We start from the raw sequence: 17,193 nt of genomic DNA, 5'->3' as shown, positions 1-17,193 counted from the left end.
AGGCATTTCATTGGATAAATACTTTTCTTCCAAAACATTTTAAATCTGATTGCCAATAAAGTCAGCAGATATTTAAACACTTATAAATCCACACATGCTTGTTTTCTGTTCAGTGCTGAAATGACTCCAGTCTTTAGGAAGTATACACTATGAAATACTCTGAGACAATAAAACCAAAAAATTCAAGGAAAAACAGCTGACAAGAAAATACTGGGTCTGATTTATCTGTGAGAACATATGGTAACAATGATAGTTATTTATTATTTGATCCTGCTTCAACCCAAAATGTACTTGGCAACATTTGAACACAGAGGAAAACATTGTATTCTAACACAAAATAGCTCAAAGTCTTAAAAGAGTCAGACCCTTCAGCAGTCTGTAGTTGTGAAAATGGTCCTGAAAATATTAAAGGAAATCTCCACTCACACCATTTGTTCCCCATCATCGAATTTTAATCAAGATCAGAGTTTAGAGGACTTGCTAAATTCCAAGCACTACAACTCTGCACAGTAAGGAGCCTGTGATCAGCTGTCTATGGCTTACTCTTTCACTTTCTCAATGTTCTTAAACACCCTGAAGCAAAGCCAAAGATTTACCAGAGATTCTCTAAGCTAGTTTGACTAAACTGCCCTTTGAAATGTAAATTGAATTTCCCCCCCCGCTACAATATAGGTAAATGTAAGACAGTGCTGTCTATTAGTTAATCAGGCATTGTGTAGCATAACTTCCCAGTTTATCTCTGCCACCAAATGCTCAGCTGCATATAGCATTCAAAATACCCCTTTCTTCTGAGTATTCCCTTTCCTCCAAAATGTTTCGGTCTTTAAATTTTGTGTTATTTGATGTAATTTCTACATCCCATACCCTTCAGTCCAATGTTTCCACCTCTGCAGTATCAGCACAGCTGAGGATAACAGCAGTAAATTTACCTTCTCTTTCTGTATTGTTTTTAAGACAAAAGAAAATGAAGATCCCATTAGGAGCTGGATTGGCTGGTGAGAACAAAAGGAGTTCTTATCCAGAGGCATCCAGCTTCTAGTCAATGAACACTCATCAGTAATAGACACCTTTTTTTACCAAATCCAAAAAACTTCAGAAAGTTTCTCTAAGCAATCTAAGTAGTGAAGGTGTGAGCATCCTCTCTCTCCTGTCCTTAAATATTTAAGGCTGAATGAGATTGCACACAGCATATTTAAGAGTATGAAATGCTCATCCAGTTTAGTGAGCTAGTATAGTATGTATGTATAGTTTATACAGGAAGTGCAAAGCAAGAGATGGAACCAGTGATGAAGCACCTGCACAGTGCCTAAGGTAATGAAGACTACAGAACACAAGCTACTAAGGCTACGGGTCACTAAGATTATGTGAACAGAGATTTATATCAAATAAAGCTGGAAAAAAAATCACATGGTGATAGTTCTTCTCAAAAGAATATAGCTTGCACAAAAGTGAGACATAAATTGATTTTGTACTGAAGGAAGAGTAAAACATCACCAGTTTGGCACTGAACCATAATGGGGGCTAAATTTAAACAGGAAAATCCTTTTGAGGACTCATGTTGCATCTTCACAGATCACAAGCCACATCCAGCTTGGCCTTGAACGCTTCCAAGTATGCAGCATCTGCAACTTCTCTGGGCAACCCATTCTAGTGTCTCACCACTCTTATCTAAAGTTTTTCCTATGATACAATCTAAATCTGCCCTCTTTCAGTTTAAAGCCATTCCCTTTTGTCCTATCACTACATGCCCTTGTAGAATGTCACTCTCCAGCCCTCTTGTCGACCCATTTTAAGTACTGGAGGGCTGCTATAAGGTCTCCTGGAGCTTTCTCTTCTCCAGGCTGAACAGCCCCAACTCTCTCAGTCTGTCCTCACAACTGAGGTGTTCCAGTCCTCTGATCAACTTCACATTCCTCCTCCAGAACTGCTGCAAGAGGTTCACATCCTGCTTTGTTGGTGGTCTCAGAACTGGATGCAGCACTGCAGGTGGGGTCTCACAGGTGCAGAACAGAGTGGGAGAATCACCTCCCTTGACCTCACACTGCTTTCTGTGTAGCCCAGGACACGTCTGACTTTCTGAGCACATGGCCAGATCATGCTGAGCTTCTCTCCAAGCTGGTATTCAATGATTCCCTTAAATCGTGATAGCTAGATTTGCTACAATATGCCAGGATAATTGCTCTGGCATGCAACACTTGTAGGGAACATCAAGATACAAATAAAATAAAGCTGAAGAGCTACCTGTGATTTTTCTAATCAGTTAACACTCATTGCTGATATCAGCTGGAGGAAAATCAAGATTAAAAAAGAGTCATCCATCTGCATACATCATAGCTTAGATGCTACAGTCACTTGAGCTTTCTGATGTTAGATAATGCCTCAGTGCTGCCTGAGAGAAACAGAATTGGCTAATTCATCTATGAAATTATTCAGTCTGTGGTTACTTTTCTCTGTCTTCCATCAAGCTCTAAACAGTGCCATGAATTACAGGGTTTTTTTTTTTTTTTACGTGAGCACTGAAAAGCAAGCAAATATTTCATTATTAAAAAACCACAAACAGAAAATGTAGTTGACCTTTGAAGGGACACTGCCAAATGTGGAGTCTCATTCCAGTCACTAATAAAAGGTGAAAGAGAAGTTTAGTTTGTTTTTCTTCTACAAGTATACCACAGCACAGTCTTAATCTTCTTTATGAAGCTTTGACATCTTTGTAAAGGCAATACTGTATTTTCAGAGGCATGCAATATATTTAAAAGAGATATTTTTAATTGTCAGCTTAATTCTGAGAAGACAACTCTGAAGACATGGCACAATTCATCTTGACTCAAACAACCTCTAAATACGTCTGTAAACTCACTTGGCATTGCCTGAAGGATGTTCAATTTCTAGAAATAACCAGAATAAAAATATTTTTTTCTAATTGTTGAGGGGCAGTTAAGCACTTTGTAGACCACCCAGGAAAAGAAAGGCATTTCAAACACCTCTTTTTGAATAATAACAATTTTATAACTCCTGCTTTACCCCGAGGTAATGAGGACATCACAAAATAAACATGTCAAAACCACCAAAAAGTTTACATCATACCTTAATTCTCCTGGAAAATATGAACCATTAGAGCTATCTTGAATAAAATGCAGTGAAACCATACATTTAAAAATATTGCTTATTTATTTGAATTTATCGAATGTATTATTCATCTAACTCTTGGTAATAGTTAACATTATTCATCAGAAACCACAGGTGAAGTGGTTTGGTTCTTATATACACTGCTGGATATGAGCAAGCAAGAAATTATTTGCTGAACAGTGTCACCTGGAACTGCAACACTGAAATGTGACATATTAAACTGAAATGCATGCCTTTTCAAAAAACAGTCCTAGGAGTGTGGTGAGAACAGCCTTTCTGCCAAATCAGTATCAGGTCTTCTATACTAAAAATGATAAAAAATCCAGGGTTCAGATGCCACACTATGTCACCTTTCCTGAACCCCACATGATAACTTTGGAAAAAGGAGTGTAGCCATCATGTTGAGGTGAAGCAGATAAGATGCACTTACATGAAATGCATTTTTCAGTTGGTTTTGTGTACAATATTGCTATGCAAGAAAATGAGTACTGCACCATCCATCCAGCCCCTGGACCCAGGAGTCTTCCTCCACACGTTTCCTCAGTCTCTAGTACACAGGTTATTCTGATCCTTGTAGAAAGCCATCTTTCAGGACTACACTTCAACATGTAACTTGCTAAATCCAGTTCTAGTTCTCCTATCTACCTAATGATTCTAATTCTGAAGGCATTTTGGGAACCATGGAAAAACAGCATCAGCATACCTCTGATGTGCTTGATATGTACTTGTGTTCCCAGTGCTGTTCCCTATCCACTGTGACCAATGACTACACTGTCTTCTTATGGCTGAACACCCAAATTTCTTGTACTTCCTTGGTTAAGTGGTAAATCTCTGCATACATCCAGAGCAGCACAAAGAGTCAAAAGGAGCTGCCAGGGGGCAGCTACCACCCCCAGGTCCTTCCCATGCTCCTTAACTGAGAGTCACCTCAAAAGCATGGGGCCAGCTGAACAGCTCACAGCCTCTCTGCTAAGGCAAGGCCATATCCTTGGTTTGTTCAAAAGATGCCCTGAAGAAAGATTCCTGTGGTAGCTGTGGATACCACCTTGATTAAAAGGTGTCCATCTGAAATGGCTGTAACTACACTTGCAGGAAATTTGGATTTTCCAATTGTAACTTCCAGGTAACTATCAAGCCCAACATTGTTAGCAGTGCTCCTTCTTAACTGAGACGTGGACAATTCCCTCTGCTATTGTTGTCTTATATTAGTTCTCCCTGTGAGCAATTCAGTGTGTCTCTTTATTTAAGTTACTTCGAAATTCACTCCATTGAAGTGACTAAAAGCAATGTCAAATGGAAAGTGGCTATAAGAGCAAAAACCAACATAAAACAATGTGTAATTATATGCTGTTCTATGGAAGTCCAATGTTACTAAATATAGAGATTAATACTGAAGAAAATAAGATCAGTCGGAAATAACATACAACCTTAAGATATTGGTCATTCATTTCTGAGTACCTTTATCAAAAAATCAATTAATCTTTTAAGAATTTAATCTTCTTAAAAGGTACACAGTCTACTGTTGTTACATAGAGTATTCATGTTTCAGACCGAGATCATCATCTGGCCTTTGGCTAGATGTCTTAGATCTTCTTGGCTATTTACAGTGCAAATTTTTCAAGAGAGTGAATTTAACTCTGTGTGTGTCATTCTAGGTAGGGAGCTGACTGGATGCCTCTCTAACACAAGCAATGGTTGAAAGTGCTCAGCACATAACAAGATCACTCCTGAAAGGCCCAGGTAAGATCTGTGCTGGCATTAATATGAGCTTCAATACTGACAAATGACAACAGTTAGGACCCAGAAACACATTACCAGAAATAAAACAAAACTGAGTTTACCAGATTAGTAATACATAGAACCAACTATCACTTTCAAAACTGAATTTCATTTCCTAGAATAACTTTCAGTCAAGTATAGCTCAATTATTTAGTTGCTTATTTTCCCAAAACTTCTATTTGCGTGCATTAAAAAAACAAACATAGAAAAGTCGTTTTTCCTATCTAATAGATTTTTCAGGAACTTTGAGTCATGATAAGCTCTCTCTTCCTCCATTTTCACTTATACAAAACTAGTAGGAATTACTGACAGATATGCTGGTCACACCGCTATTATTATGTAATAGGACTTGCATGTAGCTTCTTATAGGTCTACAGATAAAGATTTAAAATTAACTGGTTAGGTTTTAAACATCCCATTTTATCTCAATCTACAAGAGAGCTGGAATAAAAATAATTCATCAAACCCTCTATAGAACATTGTTTCCACCGTTAATGAAAATTCTCAACTTTTTCAGATTCTTTTCAAAATCACTCAGCTGTATACATACAAAGAAAAAGTTTGCTGAACTAGATTCTGTCAGTTTATGAAGCTAATCATTGTAGACATATTCATTACTATTTCATTTAGATTTTTGGAAAAGATGCTTCTGTTCATTCATCTCTCAACAAAGCTTAGGAACTGCACAAAACTAAACTGTAACATGGCTTAATTGTTTGCTGAGATTTTTATAGTAGCTCAAATATTTAGCAGTTTACCTGTAAACTTCTTTGCCATAAACAGAATAATCAGAAAATATTATTTGCTGCTTGAATACTTTGGTTAAAATATGGTGCACATGCAAACTGCAATCCAACTTTTTTATGAAAAAGTGATTAAGTCTGATGAAACATAAAAACTGGAGTGTAAGTCAAATCTGAACTGCCTATTCCTCTTGAAAGAACAATACAGTTTACTCTGTATAGCTTTTAAAAACAACTATTAAGAGCTGTGTGGCTCTTATCCATGATTCTAAAGCAGTTACATGTAGAGATGTTTGAAGTGCCATCACTAGCCAGATTTAAACATTGCCACTTCAACTACAAAGTAAATTTGGTTGTCACTCACTATAAATGATAATGAAGATGTACACTGAAACCCACCCTTTGGAGGGGTTAATTGGGATTTTGCCATTTATCTTAACAGGACCAACATCTACCCAAGATTTATAGAGTTTTCATACTCTAATACATACCAGTAGATACAGAAACACAGTTTTTAGTTCATTCAGAACTATTTCATGTCAGCTAGCATATGACAGCTATAGTAAGAATCAGAGTGGTAGCTTAGCAAAAGTTGCCTACCAGCAAAGGTTATCGCATGTCTGAAGAAATTACACTGAAGTATTAGCTCTCCTGTATTTAATTTATCTACTTGACAATTATGCCTAGGATTCTGAGAGGTGAATTAAATTCTCTCTTCAGCTCAACACCACCTGCAGTTTGAGCTGTTGGCAGCAAAGAAATGTCATCCTGGTCAGCCCTGATACACAGCCCTAAAGCAGCATAAGGACCCTTTCGCTGACCAAACACAAGGGTTCCCCCAACAGCGTCATCCTTCAACCACTGAGGGGGAAAAGGAGCAGAAGCAAGACCTTAATTTCATTCAGTGCCTATGAAAAAGCAAAGGCATTATATTGTGATGCCTTGTTTAATTCATTCTATACTCCCTCTAATCAGACTACTTAACTCTAAAGTGCACAGTCCTGAGAAGAGTATCACACACTGCATTACCCTTAAGAAGTTCAAGGGTTACCAGTGTATGTAAAAGCTTGTCAGGAAGACATAATCTGTTAGATATCGACAATATTGACTTTGAGAGGTCTTAGGACACACATCTTTCTATTGACTCTTTTTTATGAATGATTTTTTCATTCATCATTTCAGCTACAATTGCCATTCTGTAACTAAAATAAACCAGAAGTTTTTCTCTCCTTTGCAAATTGTCAACTACATTAACCTTGTCAAAAAAACCTACAAGAATGAAATCAATATAGCAATTTAAAGACAAAATTGACAGGCACTATATTGTATTTGGACAGATTCAGTAAATAGCCTCCTACATCAATCTACTGTCATCAATGGCAATATTCTAAAACCTACTAATGTTGTTTATTACATTTGCGGTGTGAAACGCCAAAGTAAGTACAGATACCGGTCCAGCAGAAGAAAAATAACACGGAGATAACATCTGACGTGCCCGAGAAGCACGAACTAGTGACTCAGGTGTCATTTAAAGGCGCTGTAGTTCCAGCGCGGAGAGCGGCTGCTCTACAGCCGGTACGCTGCCGGCACTGACTTGCTCCCCAGCGCAGAAGCCGCAGCGCAAACTCCGGGATCCACCGTGCCCCGTGCCCGCGCTGCGCCCCGACCGCCGGCTCCGGGCAGCGGCGGCCGGCCGGCCCTCGCCCCTTCCCACAGGGTGCCCCGCACACGCTGCCCAGCGGGTCGGAGCTCCTACAACCCACTCCCTCTTCCACCTAAATTTTGGGTGCAGTGCCAGCCAGAGACTGTGTTCCCCCCGGTACCCCGCTCCCGCCTGCCCCGCGGCCGCTGTCCCGGGGGCGGCGGGTGGGAAGGGCTGGCGGCTAAGTTGCCAGGACTTACGGTGGCAGCGCTACCGACGCTGGCGCGGCACCTCTCCCGGCCTCCCGTCACCTCGGGCCACCTCCGCGGCGGCTCCGTGCCCGCACCCGAGCAGCCCGGCCGCCCCTTCACTCCTCGGAGGGGCGCATGGCGCTGCCCGCTCCCCGAGACCCACCCGGTGGGTCTTCGCGTCCCGGAGGGGGCGGACAGCCACTGGCCAGGGTCGAGCCCCTCCGGCGGGGCTGCGCCTCGGGAAGCATCTGCCTGCTCTCTCCCGCGACGCGCCCACTCCCCGCTCCACCCCGGGCGCGGCGGGGCTTCGCGCCGACGTCGGTGCGGGGCGGCCGGAGCCCGCCCGGCGGCGGCGGCAGCGCCTCCCCCGCCCCCGCCTCCCGCGGCTCCGGCGCTGCCGCCGGCGGGGCGGCCGTGCCGGGGCCGGCGCTGCGGGGGCGGCGGGAGCGCGGCCGTGCGGCGCTCCCCACACAGCGCCCGAGGAGCGGGGGTCCTGCTGCGCGGGGCCGAGAGACGCCCGGCCAGGGGCAGGGACGCGTCCCCCATGCCCCTCGTCCCCGCGGGGGAGGGGGGCTCGGCAGCCCGGCCGACTGTCCTTTGTACCGGAGGTCCCTTCCGTGCGGGGCCGGGAGTTCCCGGACCGCCATCGGCCGGGCTCTATCCGCACTGGGGGTGCGTCGCTCCGCAGGAGCTCGGACCCGGCGATGTCAGAGGCTCGGCCGGCGACCTCGCCTCCTCCTCCTCCTCCTCCTCCTCTTGGAGGAGAAGATCTTCAGATCCGAGCCAGCGTTGAGCTTCTATCGCGGGCATCTTTTGGAAAGGAAAGCCTGGGGAGCATAGGGCGTGGAGTGTGGGACCCCTGCGATCCGGCACCTGGGCGGGTGGGGCGCTGCCCCCGCAGCGGATCGAGGGTTGCTGGGGCCCGTGGGCGCCCCGGGGATGTTGTCCCGCGTCCTCCCGTCTGCCCCGTCTCCTCTGATGCTCTTCCAGCTTGCATGAACCATCTACCTACCGTCCACCAAGCTGGGGAGGATGAGCAAGAGGTGGCCGCAGCGTTCATCCGACGGCAGAGTCATCTAAATTCCCGTTTCTGCTTCAGAAGTCATGTAAACGTTTTAAACTAACTCTAAGAAGAGGCCGTGAAAGACCTGGTTCCAAGCACCTCTGGGTACCTCTGGTCTCCTCAGAAAAGCAGACCCCAGCTACACGGGCATCCAGGGGCAATTAAGCCAACACCCCCCCACCACCTCTCGGAAGAGCGTCGAGTGGTGGTGCATGAAGTAGTGCAGGGGAGGACTTTTCTGCTATGACTGTTGCAAGCTGCCCAATATTTAAATATCCAGAGAGCCACAGTGAGGGTGGGAGCCCAGCGAACGCACGGTGATTCACCTCAGCGCTCCTGACGAACATGCCAGCGCGGATAGCAGGTAGTGGGGTGTCTTCCCAGCAGGTGGAGTCAGGAGGCAAACAAACTTGCTCAAAAGGTACCGCCACCCGGCTGAGGACAGCTTTTTAATTTCGTTTTTCTGTGTGAAGGGTTTTGCTGCCATCAAATAAAGTGAACCCTGGCTTTAGAGTCGCCTGGCTTACTTCTGAATGGAAAGTTAGCACCTGCTGAAGCAGTTCTCAGGTGTTTTTCTTCCAGCTGCCACTTTCTCTTACAGACTACAGCCAAATTTTACAGCTTGCCTTTCTTACAGAAACCTGCATGCAAAAGCAGCTGGCTGCCTTTTTGCGGCTCAAGCCATTCTGAGAAGGGTGGGAGGGACAGGAACAAGGGAGCTTAGTGCTCCGAAGGAGGTGCTGGGCTTAGCATGCACCAAGGTCCAAGAAAAAGGAACTTTTTGCCACTTTTCCCAGCAGCTGATAAAAGAGTTCCTCCAGATAATACCATTGAAGAAAATTGTCCTCCTTCACATTGGGGTGGGGGGGGAAACCATGATAAGAATTGAGAGACTCAAAGAATACTGATGTAAATTGTTATCCCTTTAGGATTTAAACTTTCACTGTTGGTTTTATCCTTTTATCTTTTTATCTCCTGTGGAGAAAAGAGAACCAGTGGAAGCCAAAGAGAAACAGTGGAAGCTGCTTTTATGAGCTCTCATAGTGCCACAATTCACTCTTCACAGCATTCTCTGGTAGGAGAAGTTACATCAGGGGATGTTCTCATTAGCTGCACTAGGTCTGGCACCACGGAGCAGCACCCCTATGGACTCACTGCAGTCGTGTCCCTCTCATGCCACAGCTGCCCCGCGGTGGGCTTGGGTGAGTCACAGTTCTAAATGCTTCAGATGTTTGTGGAAGAGGAGCTGCTCAGAAGGAAAACCTTATGCTGAAGCCTAGGGAAAGTGGGAGATTGCCCCTTCCTGACACTGCAGCAGTAAATTGAAAGAGGCAAAATAGACAGCCAGTTTCTCCCAAGGTCCAGCTATTTAGGGTTTTTTTGTATGTTACCCAGCTAGTACTGTTCATTCTATAATTGGAATGCATCACATTTTAACTGATGGGTTTTATATTTTTTTCAAAATGGATTGCATGTTTCTCTGTTTTCTTAGTGAATAGTATTCATCTGCTTAAGTATAAATCTGTCATCCCATAATCTGGAAATAGCTTTCCTAAAGTCTGGGTGGTTTTTTAATGAATTCCTATTTTGTTAACCATTACCTTGACACAGAAGCAGCACTTTCTCATTTGTTCTGCTTTAAGCAATTCCCCTGTGCCCCATGGGACTGCAAGCATGAGTACTTACTTCTTAGTATGTGTGTGAAATACTGATCCCACCCATAAATAACTACTGGAAATTATTAACTGTACCCAATGGTTTTATTTCCGCCTGTGCTCAGGAGTCATTACAACACTGAATTCTGCAGAGAAGAGGCTGAGCTAGTGTTCTATGTTGTGATATTATAGTTTTGCTTTGTACGTGAAAAGTGAGGGAGGTCCAAACCTTCTAAAATTTCAGTGATTTTTTTTTTTGTTATGAGGGAAAATATTTTTCCACACAGTATGTAAATTTTGCAGTTGTGTAATTTGTCTCATTTGCACCATCTTTTATTCTGTAAATGTATTTTTTTTTTTCATTTAATGGTTCTAGAAGTAAGGATGCCACTTGTGACAGGCACTCTGCTAATTTTCTTGGTCAGGTGAAGAATTCAAAAGAAAAATTCCCAGCTGGATCTATCAATTGTGTAGAGATATTTCCAAAATCTTTTGCAGATGCCTGCATTGCAAGCTGTATGGAGACAAGTTATTTTCTGTCATAAGTTATATATCTTTTTTGCTTGGCATGGTGTACCCCATAGGAATTACCCAGAGCACAGTATTATCAAAGAAGAGTTTGCTCAGATTTGGTTTGTTTGAAGCATGGGAGGTGTGAGCATTGAGCTGTCTACAGAAGGCATGCTGTATCTTTTGATAAAATGATTGTAAATAATGCATTTGAGTGAGGTCTATATTCAGAACTTGGATAAAATACTGGAATTTGCAAAACACATCATTTAAATAAAAAAGGTAATACATTCACCCTAATCCAGTTCAGGGTCAAAAGAATGGGACTTTGCCATTGGTTTTAGCATAAGTTATGTCAGTCCCTATAAGGCCTACATAGGAATATTTAATTATTTACATACAACTTGGTATTCTTCACTCCTGGAAGTGATCTGGCTGAAAACTCTGAGAACAGTTACAGCACTATCAGCAGCAATGCAGGCTTCCAAAGCCTGCCTGCTGGAAAACACATCAGCTCTGTGAGGGGGAAATTCATAGAGTGATTATAGCTGCCATTCAGACCAAGCATCCCTAATGAGATAATTTTGCTTTTCATTTTTGGAAAAGGAGATCACTCCAGAATTAGGGGTTTGCAGAGTGACAGGTAAACATATTTAAGAAACTACTGTCAGTTGCAGAAGTCCATTCCCAACATGAAAGGAAACATCAGGAGAACTACAGAAATGCTCAAGAGTCTGGAAAACACGCAAACAGTTTAGACTAGGATTATTTAAAGAATAGAACAGTGTTTTATTTCTAATCCCATAAACTATCCAATTATTCAAGAACTGTCTTTTTAAAACAGCTCTTTTCAAAATTAATGATTGTTAATTTTTTGTTAGCTTTGTTTTGTAGAAACCTGAAAAATCAGGACTCATGTATTTATCCAATATCAGGTAACTCATTAGAGTAATGTATAAATTGTTTTAATGTCACAATAGAGTTATTTAAATCAGTTGCATAATGCACAATAATCTCAGTATTTCTCTTAATGTACAAAAAAGGCATGGGTAATTACATTTGTCTCTTTGCTTAAATTTATATTTTTAACTTATATTATGTCATTTAATCTCCCTGAGTTGATTCTTCAGTTCACAACTCAGGATGTTCTAAGAGGATCTCCAAAACATTTTAAAGTGAAGGAAAAAAACCCTGACATATGCCTCTAGAAGATAATTTGTTGGGTTTTAGTGTGTTTTTTGGGTTTTTTAAAGAACAATGCATTCAGTCATTAATTTGGAGAAACAAAAGCAAAGAAATAGAAAATGAAAAATACAAAAAGTTCACTTGTATCCAAGTTTTCAAAGAATAAACAAAAATGAATAGAGACATTCCAGTTGTTGTACTTCTGCCACATTCAATTTTCTCTAGAAGAGGCTATTTTAATTTAGCAATACTTGTTTTCATTAGTACAGCACTCAATAGTTATCCATATTGGTAGTAGAAACACAGTGGGTTTTGCTTGCACTGTGTAGAGAAGGGAAAGGAAAAGCAAACAAGATAATGAAAATCTAGGGAATGTTTCCAAAGAGTGGGCATCTGATTCCCTCAGAATGAGCAAGTATTTTCTATCTTCACTTGGAATCCAACACCCCAGGCTTCATTAAGCCAGTGTCTAGCTGTACATGATTCTAGAGAGAATGTCAGCCAAGCATCAAAAAGAAAATCTGTTCAGGAGAATTAAATGCACTGGCAGTTACAAGAAATGTCCTCTCTAGTGCTTGTGCGGTATATAAATCATAAAATATTCTAGATTACACAAAATTTCACTAGAAACTATTTAAGAGCCTTATGAGATGTCTACAAACCACCAGCAGGCATATTTAATAAATCATACATACTTATGAAGTCACATCAATGTAAGTTTCCCCTTAATACAAAAATGTATTTAAAACAAGAAATTTCACATTATTTGAAGTTCAAAGTACTGTAAAAATCTATTAAACCTCAAGACTGAAATATGTATTTTCATACTGATTAAATTATCTATCTTTGCAAGAGTGGCCTGGGGTCTATGTGTCATTAAGGCTTTGCTTACCCCCTCAGTATATGTTTTAAATTAAACTAAAGCAGTGCTAAAAGGCAATACTGGTTTTGTGAAAAAGGTGAATTTTGGTTCCAATCCTGACTCTGCTAGACAGAAATTCGTATTTCTGATTAGCATTGCATTTTAAAAAACTCTCATTGCCTGAAAAATATAACTGTTATAGACACATAACTAATTAAACTCCAGTAAATGTAGGCTTAATCATTCTCATTTTCATCATTTGTTTGTCACTCAATTTGACATGTGTAAAATTAGGTTTTGGCCCTCCAAACAAATTGGTGTTGTGTTGGGTGTGAAAGTTCTCTCACAGCACCATGATGAGTGACTGACATAGAGGTCCTTGAGTGGGGAGATGTTTTCAGGGTGGAGGTGTTAACTGTAGTCTCTAGAGGGAGGCACTGCTGTCTCCCACCCACAGAATGCCTGCCAGAGCCTCGGGATCACACATCCATGTGTGGGCTTGAGGGGCTTTACACATGCTTGGCCATAATGGCATGTAGTACAGGGAAGCTGGGCAATGTTTAACTGCCTTTATGGCTGGTTATCGGGATCACAAAGATACATTAGAGAAGAAAACTAATTGATTTCTCTGAGCTTTTTAAGTAAAGATGATATTGGCGGAATTCATTGGAAAAGGGTAACCATCTTTATGCAATATTTAGAGACAGTAGGTGAAGAGGAAAAACTTCAGATTTCTCCAGATACATCTGATTTTCCCTATAGTCTCCTCCTTCACTCTGCAGCCTGTAAGGAATCTGCAGAGTAGGGATTAATTTTCAGCATTTCATCCAGCATCATAATTATAACCCATGTGAGTCTAGAGGGTTTGATTAGCATGAGAACATCAGCTACTACTTTTATAGTTAAACTTACTGTATGGAATTGGGAGCATAATTATGAGTAGATTTCTAAATATACAACACATATTAAAGAAAGTAGGATGAGAATGTTTGCATCTCAAAGGACTTAAATTTAGGTTCTGATGACAAAACAAGTAAGTGATTGCATGCAGTTGGGGCCAAACACTAGCCTGGAATAGAGATCTAGCACGAAAGCACTACAGAGACAAAATTCATGCTTATCATGTTGATTCACAAGACAAATTCACCTTCTCACTTCCAGTGTTATTCTCCTCTCACTTCTCTTCACACATGCACACAACTGACATATTTATTCCAGTATGGTTAGTAATTGAAAATCTGATGCTGTTTTTCCTGTAACAGCTGCCCATTTAAATCTCACCAACCAAACTTCTAATAGAAACTAAGTGTAGTTATTGAGGATCAGATGCTCAGAGAGAGCTGCAAATCACAGAACACAAATCTTGAGGGAAATGTCTGAGCGTTAAAATGCTGCTTGCCTTCATCTGAACCTAATGATTCACTCTGTACAGCAGAGGCACAGATGGCTGTGCATCTGAGGTCTCCCTTAGCTCACCTCCTTTCCTCCTGGCACTTAAGTGAAATCAGATGAAGAGCTCCTAGATCAGTCCTGTATTTCTGAAGGAGCACTGTAAGGCTGGTGCTTCTTCAGTCATTTGAAACAGATACAGAGACAGGGATGAGAGGTCTAGATGGTCTGGCTCTAGATGGTCCAGACATTTAAATGTAACAAGATCTCCCAGAGGAATCTCATTTTGTCTGCCACTTTTTTTTTTTTTCCCTCTATTTCTATTTTTGATATATTTTATGGCTTTGGGGTACAACCCCCTCCTTAGCTCTTTATCATCATGAAGCCTTTGGAGGCAGTCATGTCTAAAATACTCCTCTGTGTTTTGTTTTTAAACACTGCTATTTCAAAGAGAAAAATAAATCCTAGGAAGAGAGGAGATGCAGTAGTTATCACCTTCATAAGTCCAAACCAGTCATTTTAGTTATTGCGGAATATCAAAAAGCAAGAATGTTAGAACTTTTCAATCAGAGGACTGTCAACGCATTTCAGTCCTGTTTGTGTTTTGGACCTTGTCTGTAGAACAGATTTAGAAAAAGATTTAGAGATTTCTTTCAGATGACAGTGAAAAATCTGAATTGTGCACATAAATAACAAATGTCTCAGACAATAAATTGCAATCCTGTAACTTCCTGCATGTTGTAGTTTTGTCATTTTTTTATGCTGGACCTTTCTTATACTGTTACTTTTTGCTGCCAGTTGGCAGCAATATGGCATAGTTTTCCATCCTGTTATGTTCTGTGTTTTCTGTACTGTTATGTTCTGAGTTGTGCTTCACCTCACAGGGGCTTAACAAGGTCCTTCTTTTCTAATTCTTCATAGCCTGATTTTTGTCACTTACAGAATGTGAAAATAATTCAAATTCAGTCAGGAAATACATCCAGGACTGTCACTTCTTTCCACGCTACTCAAGCATACACATTTATACAATTGCATCTTTATTCTTTCGTGATATTGACCATTTGTTGTCCAGTGTAATGTTCCCCTCTGAACTGTGAGCATAAGTTAAATGTTAGCTGAATACTCAAAGAAGGCTGCAAATCACAGAAAATAGTTTGAGAGAGATGTGCTTAAAATTTCTGGTACCAGTTTGAGCACATGGTGTGAATTCAATAATTATAATTTCCATACACCCTTTCTAAAGAGGGTGAATTCTAAGGATATCATTAGAGGTGTGGTAGGACAAGTTTGACTGCAAGGTAATCTTAGGCAAATCAGAATCTTTTGTGAGGCTGGCATAATTTTTCTCAATGTAACATCACTGAACTCAGTTTGCAAGGAGAGTTTTCCATAGTGATTTCTTGAATTTTGTTGGGGCATGGAACGTGGCTCACCACATGTCTCTATGAGCTGGAAGATGAGTTGGAAACTGAGGGTCAGTAACTTTTAAAACATAAATTAATTGTTTAACACTTATATTCTTTCCATATTTATTAGACCATAGTCAAAACTAAAACCTTTGTGGGTTTCATTCTTCTAATAATGATTATATTTACTGCAAGTGCATGAGATGATGTGTGTATGAGTTGTATATTTCAGATGACACAATTCTTGTTAAAGATCTAGGACATTCATTTAAAGGTGTTCCCAATCTCTTCCAAGGAAAGTCAGGATATAATTCCCTTCTTCTCAGAGTAACTTCAGTCACATATCACAGTGCCATATATAACATTTAATAACAAGCACATAATGTCCAGTGGGCTGAACATGTTTCTGCAAATTCATTTTACTTTCCAGTATGAAATGCTTATGAGATATTCTTTCAGCTGTTTAAGATTTAATAAACTGTTTTCCTGTGAAATGGTGAAGGAATCTGCTCTTTTTGATATGTGTTTTCATTTATGGTTTTTTGCTCTATGGTTTGATTTTTTTTTCAGCATGAGGTTGAGAATGCAAAAATATTTGAAAGACAGGGCTACAGATTTTGTTTATTTGTCTGTTTCTTTATTGCAGCTATTATTAAACTGCAAGAGATCTTTGTGCCCAGAGAAAAACCATTATATCAAGATGAATTTTCTTACTGTAGAATGTATTTAGTTCAGAAAATAAAGCAATCCAAATAGTGAAGGTTTGTTTAGTGGAACCATCTCTGAAGTCTCTTGGAAAGGACTCATTCCTCTGAGTTTACAACATTCAGGTTGGGAGACTATCTTTTGTTTCAGCAGCTGTTACAAGAAGGATGTATAGCATTAGCCTCATGAGGCAAATGAAAAATGTCTAACTGGAATAGCTCAGAGAGAGTTGGGAGTGATGCTTTCACTGGCATAACTGCTAGATAACTTCTGTAAAACTGGGTCCAAGTACCCTACTGCATATTTGCTTAAGAACTCAGCTCCCAGTGCTCTTTTGTATCTGTAGAGAAGAGTGAAGAGAGACAAGCAGAAGTGCTGAGCAGAGTTTTACTATGCTTTTGCGTATATTATGCTGTTTGTAGGAAACTGATGACAAAATTGGTTGGATTTTTTTTTTTTTTGAGACTGAAATATATCTTACCAGCTAGTTTCTGAGTATTCTAACTGCACACGTTGTATTATCTAGTTATCTAGATAACTAAAAGAATAATTGTAGCAAAGAATAATACTGAAGTTGAAAATTTCATAATTTGTGAAGAATATGAGTACTAGGTGAGGATGCAGGCAAAATACTACTTTAAGAAGGAAGAACGGGGAGGAGAGAAATCTCCTCCTACTTGTCACCATTTTTCTGCTTCATAACTTTGAGATGAAATCAAAACACTTTTTCTGGTAGTTTCTAAGAGACAGGATGATGTGGGATGCTGCATTGGCCCCATCATGCAGGAAAGTTCATCTCATGTACCTATTGTGCTAAAAACTTACTTCTAGGTTTAGATACACTGATTTCCTCAAGAGACATTTAGGCCATGCAAAA

General features: G+C 40.7%; 1 protein-coding gene and 1 long non-coding RNA gene across 8 annotated transcripts in view; one reads left to right on the top strand and one right to left on the bottom strand.

Moving 5' to 3' along the window:
* The window catches only part of CALCR (calcitonin receptor), a 154,441-nt gene extending 145,590 nt beyond the window's left edge, over nt 1-8,851 (bottom strand). For 4 of the 6 annotated variants that reach the window (XM_031503834.2, XM_021551733.2, XM_021551730.2 and 1 more), the window contains exon 1: nt 7,551-7,837. The gene's annotated coding sequence lies outside the window, so the exon portion shown is untranslated. Of the gene's footprint in view, nt 1-7,550; nt 7,838-8,553 lie in introns of those variants that run through there. The other 2 variants (XM_021551731.3, XM_021551735.2) reach the window with 2 other exon arrangements.
* A 355-nt stretch (nt 8,852-9,206) lies between these two features.
* LOC116183208 (uncharacterized) overlaps nt 9,207-17,193 on the top strand; it is a 53,789-nt gene continuing 45,802 nt past the window's right edge. For both annotated transcript variants that reach the window (XR_013341126.1, XR_013341125.1), the window contains exon 1: nt 9,207-9,806. This is a non-coding gene — a long non-coding RNA (uncharacterized LOC116183208). The remainder of the gene's footprint in view (nt 9,807-17,193) is intronic.

Source organism: Lonchura striata, chromosome 1, assembly GCF_046129695.1.
Source record: "Lonchura striata isolate bLonStr1 chromosome 1, bLonStr1.mat, whole genome shotgun sequence".
NCBI lineage: Eukaryota > Metazoa > Chordata > Aves > Passeriformes > Estrildidae > Lonchura > Lonchura striata.
This window is presented reverse-complemented; position numbering and strand designations above follow the sequence as displayed.